The sequence below is a fragment of the Amblyomma americanum genome, chromosome 11, assembly GCF_052857255.1.
Source record: "Amblyomma americanum isolate KBUSLIRL-KWMA chromosome 11, ASM5285725v1, whole genome shotgun sequence".
NCBI lineage: Eukaryota > Metazoa > Arthropoda > Arachnida > Ixodida > Ixodidae > Amblyomma > Amblyomma americanum.
This window is the reverse complement of record NC_135507.1, coordinates 127,438,414-127,459,971: the sequence shown is the minus strand read 5'-3', so window position 1 is coordinate 127,459,971 and position 21,558 is coordinate 127,438,414. Positions and strand designations below refer to the sequence as shown.

Genomic DNA, 21,558 nt, shown 5'->3' with positions numbered 1-21,558 from the left:
ATTTTTAATTGTACTGGGGGTAGGTTCGCTAATGCATTAAGTGTTACATTTGCTGTAGTTCTGTACGCCTTAGTTATAAGAATTAAAGGAATGCGCTGTATTGACTTCAGTTTCCGATTTATTGCCACCTTATTACTATACCAAACCGGGGCTCCATACACTATCATTCTTTCTATTCCTAACGTGTATAACTTCTTTAAGTGTTGTCCTTTCATTCCTTTGTTTGCCCTTGAAAATTTACCTAAATTGGCCGTTAAAAGTTGAACCTTCTCTTTCACATATTTTAAATGTGGCAAGAGCGACATTATTTTATCAATTATTATTTCTAATAATTTTAGTTCATTTGTAATTTTTAATTTTTCGTTATTTATTTTAATTATCGGAGGGTGGCTCCCATAGTTTTTCTTAATAAGCATAACCTTGGACTTTTCAGGGTTAAACTCGAGATTCACTTTCTTTCCCCATGCTGCTATAATATCAAGATTTGCGTTCGCCAATTGTTCTGCTTGCTGGCGAGATTTAAACTTAATTGCCACTATTACATCGTCTGCAAACGCCTGAATATGTGCCTCTCCTGGTAGTTTCAAATCAAAAATCTCTGAAATCATTATATTCCAATAAAGTGGGCTTAGTGGAGATCCTTGTGGAGAGCCTGTTGATAAATGTTTTTTGATACAGGTTCCATGATCTTCATATATAATTTTCCTCTAAATCAATATTGAATTTGTTATTCTCACTAAATTGGAGTGGCATTTAAGTTGCTGCAGTTTCTCTACAATTATTTTACGTTGTATTGAATTAAAAGCGTTTTTAATCTCCAAAGATATTATTACAGTTCCTAGCTTATCTAATGATGCCTGTTCGACTCTTTTCTTTAACACTAATAATGCATTCGTTGTTGATGTATTATGTTGGAACCCATACTGGTGCTTTGGAAATAATTGTCCGCTGCTTAGGAAATAATATAATCGATCTTTTATTAATTTCTCTAGAATTTTCCCTAATATAGAGTTAATTGCTATTGGGCGAAATTTTTCTATTCCTGTTTTATCTTTGGCTCCTGCCTTGGGGATTAAAATTACTCGGGATTGTTTCCAATGACTAGGTATATAGCCCACTTTAAGGCAGGCATTAAATAGTTTAAAAAAGAACCCCTTATGAGCCGCAAAAAGCTCTTGGATAAAAGTGGTTTTTAAATGATCTGGCCCTACGGCCACGTCTTTCCTCAAATTCCTCACGACGTTTTCTATTTCTGCTTCTTTAAACAGCTTACCTTCAACTGATGTATTTTCGTTAGGTAATTCATCTGGCTGTTCTTCGTTACTTTTATTTTCATACAAAGAATCTAAAATATACTCCACTGTTTCTTCCACAGTCGTTGTATTACTTCCATCTTTTTTAGTTACTCTCCAGAATCTGTGCCGTTTTTAGTTGCCCCCTCGCAATTTTATAGGGTAAGGTAAACGGATTTGATGATACTGTGCTACATACTTTTTCCCAACTTTTGTCCCGAGCTTCACTCAACATATTATTGTATATTGTGTGCTCTTTATAATACTGTGCTTTAAAAATTTGCCTTAATTCTCCTTGCGCTTTCTGATAGCGTGTTCTCATAGCTCTTACTTTTTTTCGTTCTAATTCCAAGTCCGTAATCCACCAGGAATTTAATTTGTGTTTACTCTCCTTCCATTTACTGCGAAATTTTGTCTTCCATTTCTTTATCTTCTGGTAGAGTTGCTCTGTTACTGTTTCTATTTCGTCTGGTGTATTGAGGTCGTGAATCTCCTCAAACCATTGATCTCCCCTTAATTTCTTAAGTATTTGCTGTTCTCCCTTTAAAGTTATATGGAATCTTGTAGGTTTTCCAACCTCACCTATTAAAGTTTGAATGTATCTATGATCACTGTCATTTGCATGTTTCAATACTTCCCACTGCTGCACACTTGTATTCAACACCTGATTAACCATGGTTAAATCTATCCAACCTTGTGCTCTTGAAGTTTTAAATGTGGGTGGAGAGTTTGAATCATTCATAATTATGAGGTTGTTTCTAATTGCCAATTCATATACCTCATCTCCCCTGTTAACAGACTCTTTGCTGCCCTAGAAAACGTTTTTCGCATTAAAATCACCCATGACCAAAATGTTCTCTCTCTGGAACTGTGCGATTGCCATTTCTAATTTTAGCAGGAATGCTGATACGTCTTCGTTAGGGGGCAATACACGTTTACTACTACAATTTTCTTGTCTCCTTTTATGATTCTCGCTACAATTAATTTTTCTTCGATCTTTATGGGAAAAATTTGTATGTTTTCTTTATGCACTCTTTTTGCGGTCTTTGGATTTTTCGTAGTTGCCACTATTTTATGCTTGATAGGAAATAAGATTATCTTATCCTCGAGGCTCTATGGCTCTTGCACCACAGAAATATCATGCTGATATTCATGATTGTAATCCCTCAAGGACTGGTTTGCCTTAAAGGCTCGTGCCAGATTAACCTGTATGACTTCTATTACTTCGGAGTCTTGATTCGTCGTTGCTGAAGTATGGTCTCTGTTTTTCCGCAGATCAGGGGTCGTTCCCGCCATGATGGATACGAGCCTTAGTACATCCCTTGGACGATCCTTCTCTTCTCCTCTTGCACTTTCTTCTGAAATGTCTCGCAGTACAAGGAGAGGAGAGGGTGGTTGCATTCCTCCTTCAACACACCCTCATTCAGACACGCCCTGCAAAGATTCACTCTGACACTCCTCTGCCGAGTGCCCCGTCCTTGAGCAGTTCACGCATCTCTCTGGCTGTCGGCAAAACTTCCCCATGTGATCCAGTGATGGGCACTTGGTGCACCTTGTCACAAATATGTTGTCATACAGGGCGAACCTCTCGCAGCCTACGTTGACGTGACTTTTGTCCTTTAAGGCCTGGTAGGCTTGCTTGTTGACAGTTACGATTACGGTTTTCCCGTAGCGTCCTTTATATTTCGCTTTGACCTCAGTGTCTTCTTTACACAGGAGGTTATTCTGGCAAATAATCCTTGTTATGAGTTCCTCGTCCTCCATCTCCTGATCCACGCCCACGACTTTCATTTCCATTCTTCGTCCTTTCGGATGGTGGATCTGCAAATCTAGCAGACCACTGTCGCTCTGAATCTTCTTTTCTACTTTTTCCAAGGAGGGGGCGTCTGTGGACACAATCACTACCCCCTCCTTACCAGACCTCATGATTGTATCCTTGATGTCCATTTCCATGGGGTCCATGATCTTCTTTAGGTCCTCAAGGATCTTCTCTTTCCTTCTTTCCTTTGAGGTTACTATGATTGCTCCCGTCTCTTGTTCTTGTCGTTGCTCAGAGATGGTCTTTGTGACTTCTGCATACGTTGGGGACTTGATTGGAGCCCTGCACTCTGCGAGTCTGCCTTTCAGGAACTCATTCTCATGTGTGGCTTCCATGGTCAAAGCCTTCAGCTTACACTTATTTGATTTTATCAATGACTGCGCCTACTTTACCGTCCCCTGCTGTAATTTGTGAAACCTTCACTAGGTTGCTGAATATGTTCTTGTCGATCTTTGCAAGTTTCGACAGCCTAGGCTCGGACTCCTTGTCGCTGCTTCCTTCATGTTCTGGCACTCTGGCACCCTCTTGGTTGCTTGACGGCTTGTTGTGTTTCTGATGATCCCTCCTCTCTACCTCTGAATCCATAGAGTCCATATCAGTGTCAGAATCCTGCCGGATTTGCTCTGATTCCTTGGAACTTGCCTTCTTTTTGCTCTTGCTCTGTGTCCTCTTCACAGAGTCTTTGGCGTCCCTTTTTTTCAGTGTTTGTTCACGATCGGACATTTTGTCCATCCCTTCAGCTGTCGTCGCTGTTCCTCCTTCCCCTCCACTTGATCTTGGTCGATGCCACCTCTGGATCGCCCAGAAACGATGTTCACTACTTTCCGAAAAATTTGTCAGGTTATCTTGATTGTCTGGTGACCTTGTTGCTTAGCGGAAGTGTTCAGAGTCTGCTCTACTTTTTCCTAATTTTTTTAGTCCAAAAACCAATTATTTCGGCATTCCGCCAAATGTAGCGGACTTCAGAATATTTGCCTGAAACCAGGCAACATTGTACAGCTCCAAGTTCGAGCAACCCTGTGTGCGTAGACTTCGGGTGGTGGCCTGAAAATCAACAATTTAATTATTTTTCGCAATTCTCCGTGACACCGCTTGATAGCACTTGCTCTGGCATTCACAAAAAGTGCCTATACTTCCTTGTAGCTCCAACGGTTGCCGAGTTAGGCTGCTTTTTGCTCGACTGTCCGCCCTACCCAGGGTCTCGCCCCAATCGAAGGGCCAGGTGTGCTGAAATCACGATCGTTGATATTTTTCTTAATTTTGCGAGTTGTGAGCTGAGATTACTCTCAAAATGATCTTTGCACCTTCAGGATTATGAAAATATATATTTTGATATGGTTCGAAGGGACAGCAATCGAGTTACGAGCGTTCGTTTCCCATAGACGGGGGCAAAAGGCCTAGGCTGGCCTTCGCCTGTTTACAAAGTACATTTCATCGTTTCTCTTCGAAATTTTGGTCTAGAGCCTTCACATATAGTGCAAAATGATCGGGAGACAAGCGCGACCACTCGTAAAGCAATTTTAGCCAGCTGTCTAGCCACGAAAAATCGAAAAGACGCTCTTTCGACCTCGTGCCTGAGCCACGCTTACCAGCCACGTGCTAGTTTTAAAAAAACCTTATATTTCGAGAAATATTGGTGCTAGCGAGCTCAAATTTTGAACAGGGATGGACGAGAAGATCCCGAAGGAGGGGTGCAAAAACTTTTTGACTCACAGGAAGAAGTTCTAGTTGAAAACAACAAAAAATGACGCAGCACGGTCCAGGCACGTCAGATCGCCGTGGGGACGCCGATGATGATAGTAGATAGGGACAGAGTAGATTGAGGCCCTAGATTGGGATTCTCCCGCACCACTAATGTATCGCGGGTGAGCAGATAGGGACAAAAAGTATGGTGGGGCAGCCAGAAAAAGTATGTAAACCAATGTGCCCCTGCCTGTGCCACTAAGTATAACAGGCTTAACCCAATGTAAGATTAATGATTAGGGATTGCTCCAATTAGGAATTTTGCATTGCAGAAAGAGACAAAAAAAGAGAAAAAAAAGGGGGGATTCCACCATCCAGCTCCACTGCCGCCACGGGAACGAGGCAGGGAACCAGCGGATTTATTTCATTTTATGACATGAGGAGTAGTGAGTGAGAGAGTAGATGATTATGTCAGTAGATGAGATGTGGTGGATTAGGGGTTTACATATTTTCTTCCTGGTCTGATTTAACAGGTGAGGTTGAATATAATTGAAGGTCTGATGTGGTAATCTTCTGATCTTGATATTCCTGGTTTTGGTCGGTAATGTCCGGGGGTAGATGAGGTCGAGGATTCAAGGTCCAGTGGGGTTCTGAAATGCTGGTAAAAAAAATTTTTTAGTGGCCCCTCCCCCCAGTGTTAGTGTGTTGGTGAGTCGTTATATTATTAATTTTTTCTGGTTTCCTTTAACTATTAGTTCGGTCCCTCACCCTCCTGGCTCCGGTCCCTTACAGGTATATAAAGTTCGAAGAGCGAGAGAAAGAGAGAGAGAGGAAGAAGAAAAGAAGGAGGGGATAAATAAATAAAATAATATTGCTAATATTGGTAATAAATGAATTGTAAAGGGATATATATGTATTGTAAAGGGATATATACAGATATATATACAGTTAAATACACCTGTACACATACATATATACATGCGCGGGCGCGTACTTGCGCAATATGCACGTGTAAATAAGTTCCCACGAGCCAGGACACAGATACAAACGGACTATGAATAAAGAGTGAAGAAAGGTGAGAATGAGGTGTTTATGACAGTTAGTTTCTTGTCGTAATGGATTCCAGCGTATTTGCTTTGTTGGGACTTTTCATACAGCCCTCAGGGTTCATGGTTGGGGCAGGGATGTGTTAGGTTGATGGGTAAGGGTGGGAATGATGTGAAAATGAATGACGGGAAAATATGAGATGGCAAATTGGTAGTGTGGCTTAAAATGTGTGAAGAGGGACGACAAGGAGTGAGAGTTCTATGCATGTTAGTTTTGAGAGTGGTTAGTTTGTTAGATTGAGTTTTTTTTCCCTCTTCGTCCCCCCCATGAAGTTTCCCTAACTCGAGGAGGGGGTGGAGGGATAGTAGGATGACGCCCCGAAACCGACCCCTTGCCCAACGTGTTTGATCTTCTTGAGTTTTGATTTCCTTGAAGTTCTTGAAGCCCGGGCTGGTTTTTTAGGCCCATAACCCGGGGGTCGCTATGTTGTGCGACTATACCACCCTCGACTTATCGGTAGTTGGTCGTGCGAGCTCGCATGTCTGCTGCCATGTTCTGGGGTAGTCTAGGAACGAGAGGCCTTGACCATTGCCCTGGTAGGACTGTGGGGAAGTCTGACTGTCCAATGGCAGCAGTGTTTTGCGCAGCAGGTTGTGTTGGTAGTCGTGTTGCCGTCCTGCCACTTGCGTGCCCTTAACGGACCGCTTGCGAGAGCGCAGCACTGATTAGTACAACACACAGTGATGTTTCAGTGCCACTTGCGGGGCCCATTACGGGTAACCCGCTCTGGTGGTCTAAAAGGGGCAACAAGGCCCGGGCACATTGTGCTCAATGACTTGGGTGATGTTCACTCCTGGCGTTGGAGTTGTTGGAATTGGGGCCGGCCCCACCGACAGCAGGAGGGGAGAACATTCTCCTTGTATTCCCTCCCCACCCCCACCCCCAAAATTTTCTTATTTATTTGTTTATTTATATTTAGTCAAAAGGAAAAGATCTAAAAGGTTAGGACAGGAAGGAGGTGGGGTAGGAGTTTTGACAGTAAGAATTAGTGGGGTTGTTCTAGTTAGTGAAGCCGCTGTGGTAGGGTGGTTAAGTGGTTGTCTGGTTCTTGATGAGGTAATGGGTTGTGGTGGGGGAATGGGAGAGATGGGGTGAACACCTGAGGGAAGGGAATTAAAGTTGGTCAATAGATATGTTTACTTTTTTCACGATTTCTTCCAGAATTTTGTATGTTTTAGGGTTCTTAATAATTTCGGGTTTATGGGCGATTGAATTGTTGGCGAATTCCTGTTCAATGGGACGTCTTTCGGATTCGGTGAGAGGGCAGTCTGTACGGTAGTGATTGAAATTGGGTGCAGGGGAGTGGCATTTGCAATTGCTGTCTGTGACCTTGTGGAAGCGGTGTAGGTAGTGTGGGAAGCGTCCATGTTCTGTTATAGCCTGGCTGGTGTAGTAGTTCGTTGGAAAGTGGGGTGGAATATGTGCTGGGTTTTTGATCCATTGGTAGGTGGTGGTGCCGTGCCCGTGTGTATGCCAGTGTGCTGTCCATTGGTTATGTGCTGCTTTCCTTAGTTGTGTCTTGATAAACTGTTTTGTCATTGGAGTGTCCGTTATGTTGTTAATTTTGACTGCTTCCTTGGCAGCCTCGTCAGCCAGCTCGTTCCCCACAATGCCTGTGTGTGCTTTTACATAGTGTAAGTAGATGTGGTGTTGTGATGCTGCTCTGTATGTTGTTTTAATGTTGTTTATGGCGGGGTTAGTGTTTGTTGGGTTTCCCAGACCCTTTAGTGTGGAGAGGCTGTCCGTGAGTATAGAAATTGTTTTTTGTGGCGGTGGTGTTTCGGCTATGTACACGAGTGCTTTTTCGATGGCCAGGGCTTCTGCCTCGAAGTTTGAGGTGTAGTCGTGGAGCTTGATTTGTTTCGTTGTTATGATTTGTTTGGCGTTGTTAATGACTACAAATGCTGCGCCTGTGCCAGATATTGATTGTGAACCGTCGGTGTATATGTAAAGATCGGAGGTATTGGGTGGTTCAGCGGAGTGCTTGAGGGCTATGAGGTCGGTGGGGTGGAGGAGGCGGAGGTCCGTTTTGGTGGCTATGTTGTGTGGACCGAAAGTTTGGTTAGCAAATGTGAAGGGGGTGTTGTCGTGTAGGATGTTGAATAGGGCATTTTCTTTTTCAACGGTGATATGGATTGGAGGGATATTGGCCAGAATGGGGAGGGCTGTGTTGGGGGTGGTCCTAAAAGTTTTTGTTATTTTAAGGAGTGGGGTGCGTTGTATGGATGTTAGTTTCCTGAGTATATGAGATGTTGGTCTGTACCAGATGGGGGACGCGTATAGAATTATTCGTTCAGTGGCTCGGATGTAGATGTCTCGTAAGTGTTTTGGTGACATGCCCCATGAGTGTCCCATAAATCGGCCTAGGTTTGTGGTAAGTGTTGTTATTTTTTGTTGTATGTCTTTGAGATGGGGAAGGAAGGACATTTTGGTGTCGAATGTTACTCCTAGAATTTTTAGTGTTGTGGTGTTAGAGAGCGTTTGGTTTCCTAGCTTAATTTTGGGTGGCCTGGTTTGGTATTTATTGCCGATAGTAAGGAATTTGCATTTGTGTGAACTGAATTGAATTTGTTTGTTGTGCGCCCAGTGAAGGACGGCTCTAAGGCTGTTGCAGCGCGTTGTTCGAGTGATGATCTCGTTGTGCCGTGTACTGTAATTGTTATGTCATCTGCAATTGCTTGTATTGATGTGTTGTCTGGGAGTGGTGTGTTGAGGAGGTCTGTGATTGTTATATTCCAGAGTAGCGGACTGAGTGGGGAACCTTGCGGTGATCCTTGGGTGAGTGATTGAAAGATCTTGGTTTGGCCACTGTTGTAGGAGATAGTCCGGTCTCTGAGTATATGTCTGACCAGAGTCGTGAGGTTGTGTGGGCATTGTTTTTGTTGGAGGAAGTTGGTAATGTGAGTTTTTTGTATTAGGTTGAAGGCGTTTTTAATGTCGAGTGAAATGAGTACAGAGGTGTTGTTTTGTGAAGTGTTTTGGTTGATTGTGGTTTTAAGAGAGTGGAGTGCCATGGTAGTCGAGACGTTGTGTGTGAAGCCATATTGGTTCTTTGGGAAGAGGTTGTGTGTGTAAAGAAAGTGGTAGATGCGATCTTTAAGGAGGTTTTCTAGAATTTTGCCGAATATTGAATTTAGTGCGATGGGTCTAAATTGGCCCGGTTGGGGTCTTGCATGTTCGAATTCTTATTTGGGTATTAGAATTATTTTCGAATCTTTCCACTGTGTTGGGAAGTGTCCTAGTTTGAGTGCGGCGTTGAAAATGTTTGCGAAGAATTTCTTGTGTTGTTTGTATAGTGCTTGGATGATTGGCGTTGTAAGATTGTCCGGGCCTGGGGCGATATGTGTTTTGAGTGATTGTACGGCGATGTCGATTTCGAGTTCTGTGAAAGGTGTGTCTTCGACTGTGTTTTCGGGTACTACGTTGAGGTTCTCGTCCATTGGGGTGGTAGTATTTGTGGGGGTGGGACCAAAGAGTGCGTTGAGAATTAATTCGATCGATTCCTCGAGGGACGATGTGAATGTGCCGTCGGATTTTTCAAGGAATGGAATTGTAATTGATTTTTTTTATTTTGTTGGCCGCGATCTTGTAAGGGAGGGTGGAGGGGTATTTTGAGATGCGGAAGCAATATTCGCGCCAAGAGGTGTTGCGTGTGGTGGAGATGTTTTGTTGAAATTGTTTTAGTGCTTGGGTGTATGTTGATTTGTATTGGTCTCGTAAGAGGTCGTGCGCTTTTTGGTATCTTCTTCTGTGAGCCCTAACCGTTTTCCGCTCTATCTCGAGTTCAGTGTTCCACCATGGATTTGGTGTGTTTTTGTTGTGAACGTGTTTTGCGTATTTAGCTGTGAGTTTGTTGACTTTGGAATAGAAGTGTGTTATGACATGTTCGAGTCGCGTGATGGTGTGTATTGGTGTTGTTGCGGTTTCGTGCATCCATCTGTCTCCCGCGAGGTCGGTAAGCAGTTTTTGTGCTCTGTTCTGTGTTAGGCGTTTGCTCTGCTGGTATCTGCCCTGGAATATTTGTGTTTGTATGTACTTGTGGTCGCCGTGGTTCTCGTAGTCCAGGACTTCCCAATCGTGTACATGTGGGAGCAATTATGGTTTTAACGTAGTGATGTCGATCCAGCTTCTGCCATTAGTTGTTTCAAATGTGGGTGGTGAGTTCGGGTTGTTCAGTATGGCTAAATTGTTGGTGTTAATGAATTCTGTGAGTGTGGTGCCTCTGTCGTCTTCTACGGTGCCCCCGATATTGGATTTTTAGCATTAAAATCGCCCGCTATGAGTGTGGGTTCTTGATTGTTAGTGATGATGTTTTCAATGATTGAAAGTTCAATGTTGAAATTGTCCTTTGGTGGAGCATAACAGTTGATCAGTAATATTTTATGTTTATGCCATGTGATGCGTGCTGCGATTAGAGTGGGTGTGATTTTGATTGGGAAGACCTGAACTTCGGTGTTATGTATGATGATGGCTGTTTTCGGATTTTGGTCTGAGGCTAATATTCTGTCTTTAAGGGTAAATGATGTTATTTTGTTGTTGTGATGATATGGTTCCTGTATGAGGGAGATGTCGTGAAAATGGTGATTGGTAAACGTGAAGTAATTCGTTAGCTTTTGCTGCATGCGCTAAATTTGCCTGGATAACTTTTAGCGAGGTTGGTTGGGATTTGGATGTGTGCTGATGCGTTTTGTGTGTCTGTTGAGTGTTTTGTGTTGGAGTGTTGTAGGGTGTCATGTTTGGTGCGTTTGTTGTTTGGGGCTGTATCGCTGGTATCCCTCAGTGCCAGGCGGACTCTACGTAGGCGTTCCGCTCCTGCACAACAGTGCAGCTGCGGCTGCCCAGGGGGTGTTCGATATCGCTTTTGTTAGCCCATTTGCATGGGTGGCACGTTGGGACGGGTGCTCGGCATTCTTCATGGTGATGCGGCTCAGCGCATTTAGAGCACCTGCGCACCTCACTCCGGCAGTGTTTGGCCACGTGGCCGTATGTAGCGCAGTTGTGGCATATGGGTGTGTTAAAATGTAGGTAGATGGGGTAGTGATGCCATTTAATGCGGAGTGTTGGCTTCTCTTTGAGTGTCCTGTATGTGGTGATTGATGTGGTGAGGATGACAACCCGTGTGCCTTTGGGGTTGGTATAGCCTGCCGTGAGGGTGAGGTCTTCGGTGTTGGTGGCAATGTTTGGGTTGTCTTGTATTAGTAGTGGTATGATGGTGTCCTTGTCTAGGTCGTGTGGTAGGCCGGCCAGTTTGAAGGTTGGAGATCTCTGTGTTGGGGTGTGGGTGGTCAGCTCGTGAGCCTTGGGGTTATGTTCGATGGCGGTTTTGAGCTTTGTGATGGCCTGTGTGTTGGATGAAGTGACAATGACCTCGTCCTTTGTCACCTTCATTTCCACATCAGTGAGGTTGAATTCCCCCGGATCGTAGGATTGTCGAATAAAATTTGCTACTGCATTAGGGTTATTGCCTGATTTGGCTTGTATTATGATCGCTTTCTTTTGGGTAGTGGGGGCCTGTACCATGTTTGGCGGTGCATGAGTGTCTGTTGTGGCTAGTGGTGTGGTTATTTTGTTGTTGTAAGAATTGATGCTGTTGAGTGCTCCCTGAAGTTCTGAATTTTTTAATGCCGCAGCAAGTAGTGCCTTCTTGATGTTTTGGAATGCCTGCAGCAGCTCTTTGTCCTTTTTTAATGCCCTGGTGCTGGCTAGAGAGCAGGGCCTCCATGAATGTTGTCTCGTTTTCTGCTATGTATTCTGTAAGCATGTCGTTGTCGGTTGGCAGTGTAAAACTGTCGGGTGTTGGGGCGCGTTGTTCAGTGGGAGGTGGAGAGGGCGGGCTTGTGGCCACTGAAGGGGGATTGTTTTCCGCGTCTTCGCCGCCCGAGTCGTCATAGGGACAGTGGGAATCTCGTTAATCCATTCATGCGCGTCAATAATTAGATGACGAGGCATTTGGCTATTTTTTTTGCGGTCCTCCCCACCTCCCGCCACTGCCATCTCGAAGTCCCTAAGGCCTGTCTGGCCTTATCGTCGTACGATCGTGGTGGGGACTTCGGATAGAGAGTTGCGCCGCGTTAGCCGAATCAGTTCAAGCAATTTAGCGTAGGAAGTGGCGGATTAGCGGATTCCCACTGTATTGTAATCGCAGTGGTACTCGTGTTAGTAGTAGCGCGGGACTGCAGCCGGAAGGACAGTCATCAGCGTACTATAGTACACGTCATCCGCTGGTGTACGCGGAAGCACCTGATACTCCCCTCCAAACAGCGGACGGTTAGTATTTTTATATCTTGATTGGAACACCCCAGCATCTTTAATGATTTTACTGATTCTTCGGCCCAAACCCCCCTATAGCTTAAGGTCAAAGAGGTCACTATCGGTGTGCTATTATATTCTTTAGCTATCTGGTTGACTATTTCGTGCATCATGTATTTTGCCACTTTACTTTGATGAGCTTGGGATAATGAAATCCCGCCACCAACCACCTGGACGTCTAGCACCATGACCTGTTCATCCCTTATAATGACGAGGTCCGGTTTCCGGTCCCCTAATGATGTGGCATAGATGGGCTCTTCAAGTACTTGGTAGCCGCGCTTGCGGAGGCCACCAGCCAGATATGTTGCCAAAGCGTTGTGTCGATGAATACGGGCCCCGTAAGTTCGGGGGCATTTTTGAAGAATATGGGTTAGAGTTTCATATGTTTTGCACCCCGCTCTGCATTCTTTAGGGACCCCCTGTCCTCTCTTCTTGTGGGTCAGGTTCGGCATAGCGTTGTATCGCACCTTCACCGCATCGATGAAGGTGTGACCACGAAGGAGCCTGGTGCCCTCAGAAATCCACGCCGAGGAGCTTGGGGCAGAGGAGGCTCCCTGCAGAGGGGATCCATCATTACTATTGTAAAGGGAGGAGGTCCAATACCTATTGTGGGCTTTTAGTGAGTCAATCAGTGTGCCGTTGTAGAGGCACAACTTGTCTGCTTGCTGCTTTGTTTGTTTTAGATATTCCAGCTGTGCAGCCTCGCGGCAGAACTCACTGGTGGAATTAGCAAGGCGGGCAATACGCTTGCTGCGTTTATACGGGATTGAGGTTCTAAGACACGGTATGCCGAACCCCCCTTGCCTCACAGGGGCATAGAATGCCCCCAATGGAAAGTCGTGGGGAAGACGGAGCCATTGCCTGACGGCTGAACGGAAAAGTTTATCGCATTTTACTAGCAGGTTGGCCGAGATGGGCCCCAAACCAGTTTATGGATGATATGGGGGATCAAGTAAAACTTCAAAGCAACCAGGCGTTGCTGGGGCTTCAGTGGAGCCTTGGTCAGTCTTAATAGGTAGTTTTTCAACTCCGGAACCATAGGGGCGGTCTCCATTCCAGTGGGTGTAAACATCAAGCCCAAGTATCGCCATGATGTTGAGGCCGAAGCTTGAGGGATCCTTTCGCCAGCGACGAAGAACTCTTGGCTCTCGGAAATCTTCGTGTCTTGCTCTTAGCATCAGCGATCACAGACACGGCAAGGCATTTCTTTGGGTTGAGCCTCAGCCCCCTTTCCGCAAGGTATGTGTCCAGGCTGTATAGCTGCGTCTGGAGACCGCGAGGAGATGTCGCGAACAAGACCAGGTCATCAGCAAAAGCCATAGCGCTGATCTTAAACTCCCAACTCCTGAAGGCGACGCCCTCTTGAAGGTTCCGATGCCAATGGTCTAGTATCAGGTTGAATAAGAGGGGAGACAAAGGGTCACCCTGTCTCACACCAAGGGAAGGATGAACTGTATGTGTCATGACGCTGTAGGTGAGAACCGTTGTCGCTGACCTGTAGAAGCTCTCGATGTATGCGACGAAGTCTTCGGCCATTCCTTTACGTCGGAGGCCTTCCAGGATGGCATCAATGGTGACGCTGTCAAAGGCCTTCGCCACATCGAGAGTGGCCATATGCAGGTGCCGGTACCGTCGTCTCGCCTCGTAGAGAACTCCGGCCAGCGAAAAGACGTTCTCAGCACAGCCGTCCACAGGTAGGAAGGCTCGCTGTCGGAAGTCAAAATCAATTGTTCCCAAGAGACGATAGGCCAGAACCTTATGGAATAGTCGGACTAACACCGAAGAGATGGTAATTGGTCGAAAGTCCCCAGGGTCGGATGCTCCAGCCTTCTTGGGTACGAAAATCGTGCGGGCTCCGGATAGGCACACAGGCAGCCTCCCACGGAGCATGAAGAGGGTGAGAAGGACCTTCACTACAGATGTTGGCACGGCCCGTAGGTCCCCAGGTCCGAAGCCGTCTGGCCCCGCCGCTGTGCTTAGAGGAGGTAAACACTTTTTTATTTCTTTAGATGATATTGGGCGCAAAGGAGTCTTCTCAGGATCCGGAGTAAAGTTGTCTACACGCAAGGGCGGTAGCATACGTGGTCGTTCCATAATCTCTGCCCATGCCGCCAAAAAGGAAATGGTGTCTTCAACTTTGGTCTCCATTTCTCCGTCTAATATATTCCGTACACAAGCACTCTGATTCTTCCTAAAGAGTGCTTGCGTCTTCGCGTACTCTCGTCTCCGTCTTTTGCGTTTCCCAACCGGTTGAGTCGTTTGCCGGTCAGCCATACTGGAAGAATTTCTTGGCTGATCCTTGTAGAAATTATTTCTGATGTAGTTGTTGCATATCAACATTAACATGATCTAGATAGAGCTTGGCGATAGTCGAAAGTTCCGAAGCATTAAAAGCCCGCGGGCACTGTTTAGTAATCAGTTTTCGAAGTTCATCGAGCAGTTCATCCCTTGCTGTCTTAGCAGGAATGACCGAGAATTCACTTCTCCCATCAACCTCACAAACCTCATCTTCATCATTCCCCCCTCCATCATCGGCTGCAGCCAACCCTCTTATTCCTTATTTCATCAACTGGTTTCCTATATGCCCCAGCCCTTCTATGGGATTTAATACCGTCAAATGTCCGTTCTTTAAATCGCTCATGAAGCAGTTGATTGATGTTTAGAACCGGTCCAGTGGATGTTAATTCCACCTCAGCCTTAGCGAGAAGGAAATTATCTTCCTTCGTCCATCTAGGTTTGACACGGGCAATAACAATATCAGCATTATAGTTGTCAAAGTGCGCCAGCCTGCGGTGCGGACTTAATCCGACTTTTGTTTTGTATGTGTTGCCACAGTCAATACATGTATTGTGTGATTGATATGGTACACAAGAGTTCTTTTTACCCCGGGGTTCGGAATCAGAAGAGTGAGAAGTGGGTTGATCACGCGCTGCGACACTTCGAACCGGACAAGGCCGACCTTGTTGGATAGTTGCCAGATCAACGGAGCTCGACGAAGAGGACGATGGAGAATCACCATGGGAAGGCGGCCTGGACCTCGCCTTCCCCACGCCACCAGTCCGCAACGACCTGGACCTCGCCGCGGGCTGCTTCATTGGAGTCGCACGTTTCCGAGCGCGACGAAACATGTGGGGAACGAAATCATCATCACCAACCCCCGAGCTCCCCGGTCTATCATCGGAATACCCTCCCCCCTCCCCCCCAGCCACGTCTGCCGGGGCGGGAGCAGAAAAAAGGGAGGGGAGGGCATCGGCCTCCCCCCAAAAGGTAGCAGCTCCGCCACCAAGAGGGCGCTTCGATCGAGCACCCGAGGCCCCCCCCCCCCCCCCATGGGGACCCCAGATGTGACCACAGCACCTCGTTCAAGTTGGGCAGTAGCGCGCCGACTCACCGATGCCACAGGACTATTCAAGCCGCCGTCCCGGGCCTCGGTTCGCGCTTCCGCAACCAACGGGTGAGCGCAGAGGAACTCAGCAGGCTGCGGAGCACCAGGCCCACTCACCACAGATACCGGAGTATTACTGACAAAGACGTTAGAGGCGGCCCCGGTTCCATGGCAAGTAAACCTGGTGACGCAACAGGTTCCCCTGTTTCACCAACAGGATCCATCTCATCCACGAGCGTATCTGCAAGGGCAGACAAACCCCCAATGGGGGGGTGGTATCGTCGTTTGTTGGGATATTCCCCTCAACCACAACAGGGCAGGGCACAGACACCTGCACCATAGATGCCTTCTCATCCTCTTTGATAGACATGATGGAACTTGGCTCATGCATTTTGTACATCAGAGATGCCTTCTCATCCCCTTTGATAAAAGTGCTGGAACTTGGCTCATGCATTGTGTGCAGGGAGACAGGCTCATTTTGATCACCCCTGTCCCTTGCTAGCTGGGCAGGAATCATTGAGGTTGAAGTCTTGGCTATTTCAGGATGCTGTGAAGCTATTGCTGAAGTCACAGCGCTTTGGAATTTCAGGCCCTTATGCATTTTTCCATGATGCACTTTCAATCCAAAGTAAGTCTTAAACGATTTGCCACAGAGCTGACAAGCTCTGGGCGAGGTGGGATCTGGAGCCTCCATTCCACCAGAGTCCCCACGACTGGGCCCCGCGCCACGGGAAAGTGGGGTGGCCGCCTCTCGGCAGCCACTTCTAAGTTTTATGTATTTTTCTGTAGCGCCACTTGTTTTAGGGACCTAAGGGTTGCTAGCCCCAAGGCTCCGTATTTGCCCTCTCAGGATGTATGGGACCTGGGCCAGAGTAGGGACTTAACACCCAGGTTCCCCTTCCTGTTCTTTAGCCCCAGTTTCCTGGGTTACCAGCTGGTACCTGGACTTGGGCCGATGGTCTCACCCAGAGGTCCGGAGGCGAACAGGGCATCAGGGCCGCTGGAATTGACCCTGGAGTGGAGATGTGATCCGCCACCAGCCATAGTCATTGTTACTCCCGCCATTTATCTGCGCTTTTTTTAATTTCTTCACGTTGACATTCAGAGCACTGGGCAGAAATCACATTGCGTCAGCACCAATGCTGGCCCTCGCAATGCTTTGTTTTACTTAGACAGTCGGATTCCCCCGGTCCGTGCCAGTTCTGAGTTGGCTGTTTTCTGCCGGCCGAAGCAAGAACCTCGGGCACGAAGCCCCCGGAACAAGCACCGCTGTGGCTTTCCACAGGAAGGTCCCGACGCTGGCCCGGGCTCGGCCGCACCGCTTTTGACGGGGGCGAGCCTCGCCCAGTCCCGGTGCAGTGCCATTCCTGCTTCTGGACCCCAGCCCGACGGGCTCAGCCCTCAGAGCCAATCCTTCTCCCAAGGTTACGGATCCGTTTTGCCGACTTCCCTTACCTACATTGGTCTAGAGACTAGAGGCTGTTCACCTTGGAGACCTGCTGCGGATATGGGTACGGTCCGGCACGAAAATCACACTCCCTCACTCGGATTTTCAGGGGCCGACAGGAGCGCACCGGACAGCGCAAGAGCTCTACGGAGCCACCGTCCCTATCTCGGGGTGAACCCATTCCAGGGACTCGATCTCCTTACAGAGAAAAGAAAACTCTTCCCGGGGCTCCCGTCGGCGTCTCAGAGCTGGTTTGCGTTGCCGCACTGGGCCCCGAAGGACCGATCTCCGTAGCCGGGTTCGGGACTGTTAACCCGATTCTATTTCGGTTGCAGCGGGGCGTCTCCGATTCGACAGACAGAGCTGCACAAACCCGCCCGCTTCTGAAAGGATTTCTCCTTTCCCTAAGGACCGACTGACCCATGTTCAACTGCTGTTCACATGGAACCCTTCTCCACTTCAGTCCTCAAGGTTCTCACTTGAGTATTTGCTACTACCACCAAGATCTCCACCAGCGGCGGCTCCAGGCGGGCTCGCGCCCGGCACCTTCAACGCCCACCGCTGCGGCCCTCCTACTCGTCGCGGCTTAGCACCCCCACTGTTCGTGCTACTCTGCCAGCGACGGCCGGGGATAGGCGCGACGCTGGAGCGCCATCCATTTTCGGGGCTATTTGCTTCGGCAGGTGAGTTGTTACATACTCCTTAGCGGATTCCGACTTCCATGGCCACCGTCCTGCTGTCTTAAGCAACCAACACCCTTCATGGGTTCTCATGAGTGTCCCAACTCGTGCGCCTTACCCCGGCGTTTGGTTCATCCCACAGCGCCAGTTCTGCTTACCGAAAGTGGCCCACTTGGCACTCTCATCGCAGCGGAAGGCCTCAAACCAGAAGGCCTCCCGTACACCCATTGAAAGTTTGAGAATAGGTTGAGGACGTTTTGACCCCAATGCCTCTAATCATTCGCTTTACCAGGTGTGACTGCTCTCCCATCGAGCGCCAGCTATCCTGAGGGAAACTTCGGAGGGAACCAGCTACTAGATGCTTCGATTGGTCTTTCGCCCCTATACCCGGATCGGACGATCGATTTGCACGTCAGAATCGCTTCGGGCCTCCACCAGAGTTTCCTCTGGCCTCGTCCTGCCCGGGCATAGTTCACCATCTTTCGGGTGCCAACGTGCGCGCTCTCGCTCCGCCCCGGCGACAAGTGAGCGCCTGGGACAGGCCGTTGCTGCGCCCGAACCCCTGTGCGGTCCGGGATCGCAACGCGGCCCGCGAAGGGCCTTCACGTTTCATTGCGCCATTGGGTTTCGAGAGACCCATTGACTCGCGCACATGTTAGACTCCTTGGTCCGTGTTTCAAGACGGGTCGGGTGGGTTACCGACCTACTCGCCGCAAACCACGATAGCGCCTCTGCGGGAGAACTCCCGTACTCTTGAACTCTCTCTTCAAGTTCTTTTCAACTTTCCCTCACGGTACTTGTTGACTATCGGTCTCTCGGTCGTATTTAGCCTTAGATGGAGTTTACCACCCACTTAGGGCTGCACTCTCAAGCAACCCGACTCACGGGAGACTTCGTCCCGGGCGCGCAACGGCGGAGCCGGGCCTGGCACCCACTCTGGGACAAGCCCCTGTCAGGGGGACTTGGACTGTCGCAAACTGCCGGGAACGTTGCCTCCCATACACCACATTTCCCGACCGCCTGCAAGGACGAGGGATTCGGTGCTGGGCTAGGTCCCGTTTCGCTCGCAGCTACTCAGGGAATCCCTGTTGGTTTCTTTTCCTCCGCTTAGTGATATGCTTAAATTCAGAGGGTTGTCTCGCCTGATCTGAGGTCGACACAAATGTGCGCTCTCGCGTTTGATTCCGGCGCGGTCCAGCGCGCGCGCGCGTCCTTTCCCAATCGTCCGGCAGACGCCTTCTGCCCATTCCCCGCTCACAGGCGGCAGCACCCTCGGCGACTGCGAGCGAGACTGGAAGGCGCCGCTGGCCGGCGCTCGGGACAGCGCGCATGCGGTTTGCGCGGACAACGCAGGAAGTTTCGAGCCCCCGACCGCCGCGGCCTAATTTTTCCCTGCCGCACCTCTCTTTCCCTCGAGAGAGCGACCTCGGCCTGGCGTAGGGGCATCGTCAAGTTTTGCGTGGCCCCCGCCCCAACTGGAGTGGCCCAGTTTTTCTCGGGGCAGAGACTGCGAAGCACTTAGACCGACGGAGGACTGCGCTCGCAATGAGATCGCGTCCGTTCGACCCTTACTCGACTTCGCGCCCGTTCGAGGAGGCGGTCCCTTTGCATCGGGTCCGGGGGGACCCCTTCGTCACCGCGCCACGGCGCGCCTCTGCGCCTCGCCCGAAACTGCCGCGCACGAAACGCTTTCGCGCGCCTGTCGCCTCCCCGCACCCCGCGCGAGATCTCCCTTCTCGCGCGGGCGTGCCCGGACAGGGCGCTCCTGTCTCTGCGTTTCTCGCAGCAGTTCGGCTACACGTACGCGGGCCAGCGGGCAACGCTTTGCCGCCCGTCCACACGGCCTCGTCTCCCGTCGGGACCGCGCTTTCCCTGCAGGTAATCCCTTCCTGCGGCGGTCGCCTTCGGAGGCCACACGCTCTACGGCTAGCAGCCGCTGTCCCGCGTTACGTCGTCTGCGCAGGGCGACCCGACTCGGCCGCTTGGAGCGCGGCTGAAGGGTTCGACCCACTCTCCTCTTTCGCAAAGTCTTTCGAGAAAAAAGAAAACGGATGAATGTGTGAGTTATGTGCCTGGTTATCCGTTTCAAGCGCATGTCAGTTGTTAAATTTTGTTCACACTGCTTAAATCCTTGTCACCTTCACATGCCTTCCACCTGTTGATTGTATTCGGTTTTTTGTTATTCATGGCACTGTACGTGTTATTCACGTGTCTTAGCGTTTTTATGGTTCTTTACACCATGGCTCGTCATCTGTTGAGTTTTATCTTGTTTTATCTTCACCCCTTACGGTTTCATCGATTTTATCGGCCATTTACACCTCTTTGACATTGACTGCCTCTGCTTGTATCTGCTACTTCCTTCCTATATATAGTGTTCACTTTTCGCTTAATAAAATTGTGGGTTCAGCTTTGTCACACTGATGATGCGGCCATTGCTTAATAAACAGCATGAGTCTTTCTCCGCACCAGCTTTCAAAGAAGATACGTCTGTTGGAGGCGCTCTCAATGGCAATTCTCTGGGTGAATTACCCAATTCTGATAGCCTCCGGCTCACCTGTTCAAGAGGATTTTTGTTGCTGCGCAACAACCTCTTAATTTGCCCCAAGCAGTTCTCAAACGGAAAGGCGCTGACATTGTCCAGCGGCCAATAAATCAGACAATCATCAGCAATGTGGCACATCATGTTTACATTGTACACCAGAAACTCTGGTCCATACAGCTTTCCAGAATGCTGTGCAAAATATTGCAGCAAGTCTGAAGCAAACCTGTTCATTTCTATGCAAAGATTGTCACTGAGGAGAATTCGAACAGCCACATGAAGACATAGAAAGTGCTTGTAGCGGTCACTTTTTAACAAATCCCTTAACAGCACAGGACCGGTGTAAAGAAGAAAATACCTGAATTCTACTGCCTTCCATCGATCCAGTTCCTCCAGGGTTCTAGGCTGGCGAGCAAATTCTGATGGCAGGCTAGTTTCCTCAAGTCTTGCACTCAGAATGCTACGCTGCTGTGCACTGAGGCGATAAGGTAATGGACCAGACACCCAAGTCTGCAGCAGCTTCCGGACGACTCCCAAACACACTGTATGCATGTAGTCCAAGGGAAAGTGTTTGATCATGTTGACGCCTAGCTCAAGCAGAGGACTTGTGGCGTGGTGATGGCCTGCCTCAGCCATTGCGCGAAAAGACTCATCTGTGCGGCTTACAAAAGCAGCACACACTGGAAATGTTTGTCTCCGTTCAATCCTTTCACCTTTCTGAGTGCAGCGATCGCATCCGTAATAGCCAGTATGTCCCTTTGCGCACTTGACATATGAGCGTGCCGGAGCATCGCATATTACAGCAGCAAGAGAAACACTGTGGCGCACGCCCTTGATGACCATGCCGAAGGCCTCCAGGCTTTTCATTTCATCCAGAAATGGCCTCAAAAACTGTTCAATATTTGATCGCTTCTTTTTCCCACAGTGAATGGTGACAACAAAGGGCCTACTGTCAATCGCATTAGCCACAGCACAGAGCAGGACCCAGAAGCTCACCGAGGAACTTTTGAATATGGGCAGTCCATCGATGTTGATGTGGAGGTCTACCTTGGCACCTGCAGGATCCCGAAGGCCTTTTTTCAACTCTTTCAGCCACTTGACCTTCAAGGCCAAAATGCACACTGTTGTTCTGCACATTCACTTTCCGCTCGGTCTTGAGTAAAGTGCGAGCGTCACGAGGCACTGAATGCCCTAGTCGGCGCAAAAGAAGGCACAGGTCATTAATGGCCACATGTGAAAGACAGTGCTTGAGTGCTATGTTTGCTAGCTCTCGAGCCGCATCTATCACCGAAGGGGT

At 48.5% G+C, this 21,558-nt stretch overlaps 1 pseudogene; it reads right to left on the bottom strand.

The window, feature by feature from the left end:
- Positions 1-17,065: 17,065 nt before the first annotated feature.
- On the bottom strand, positions 17,066-18,855 carry LOC144111644 (large subunit ribosomal RNA; annotated as a pseudogene).
- Between the last annotated feature and the right edge of the window lie 2,703 nt (positions 18,856-21,558).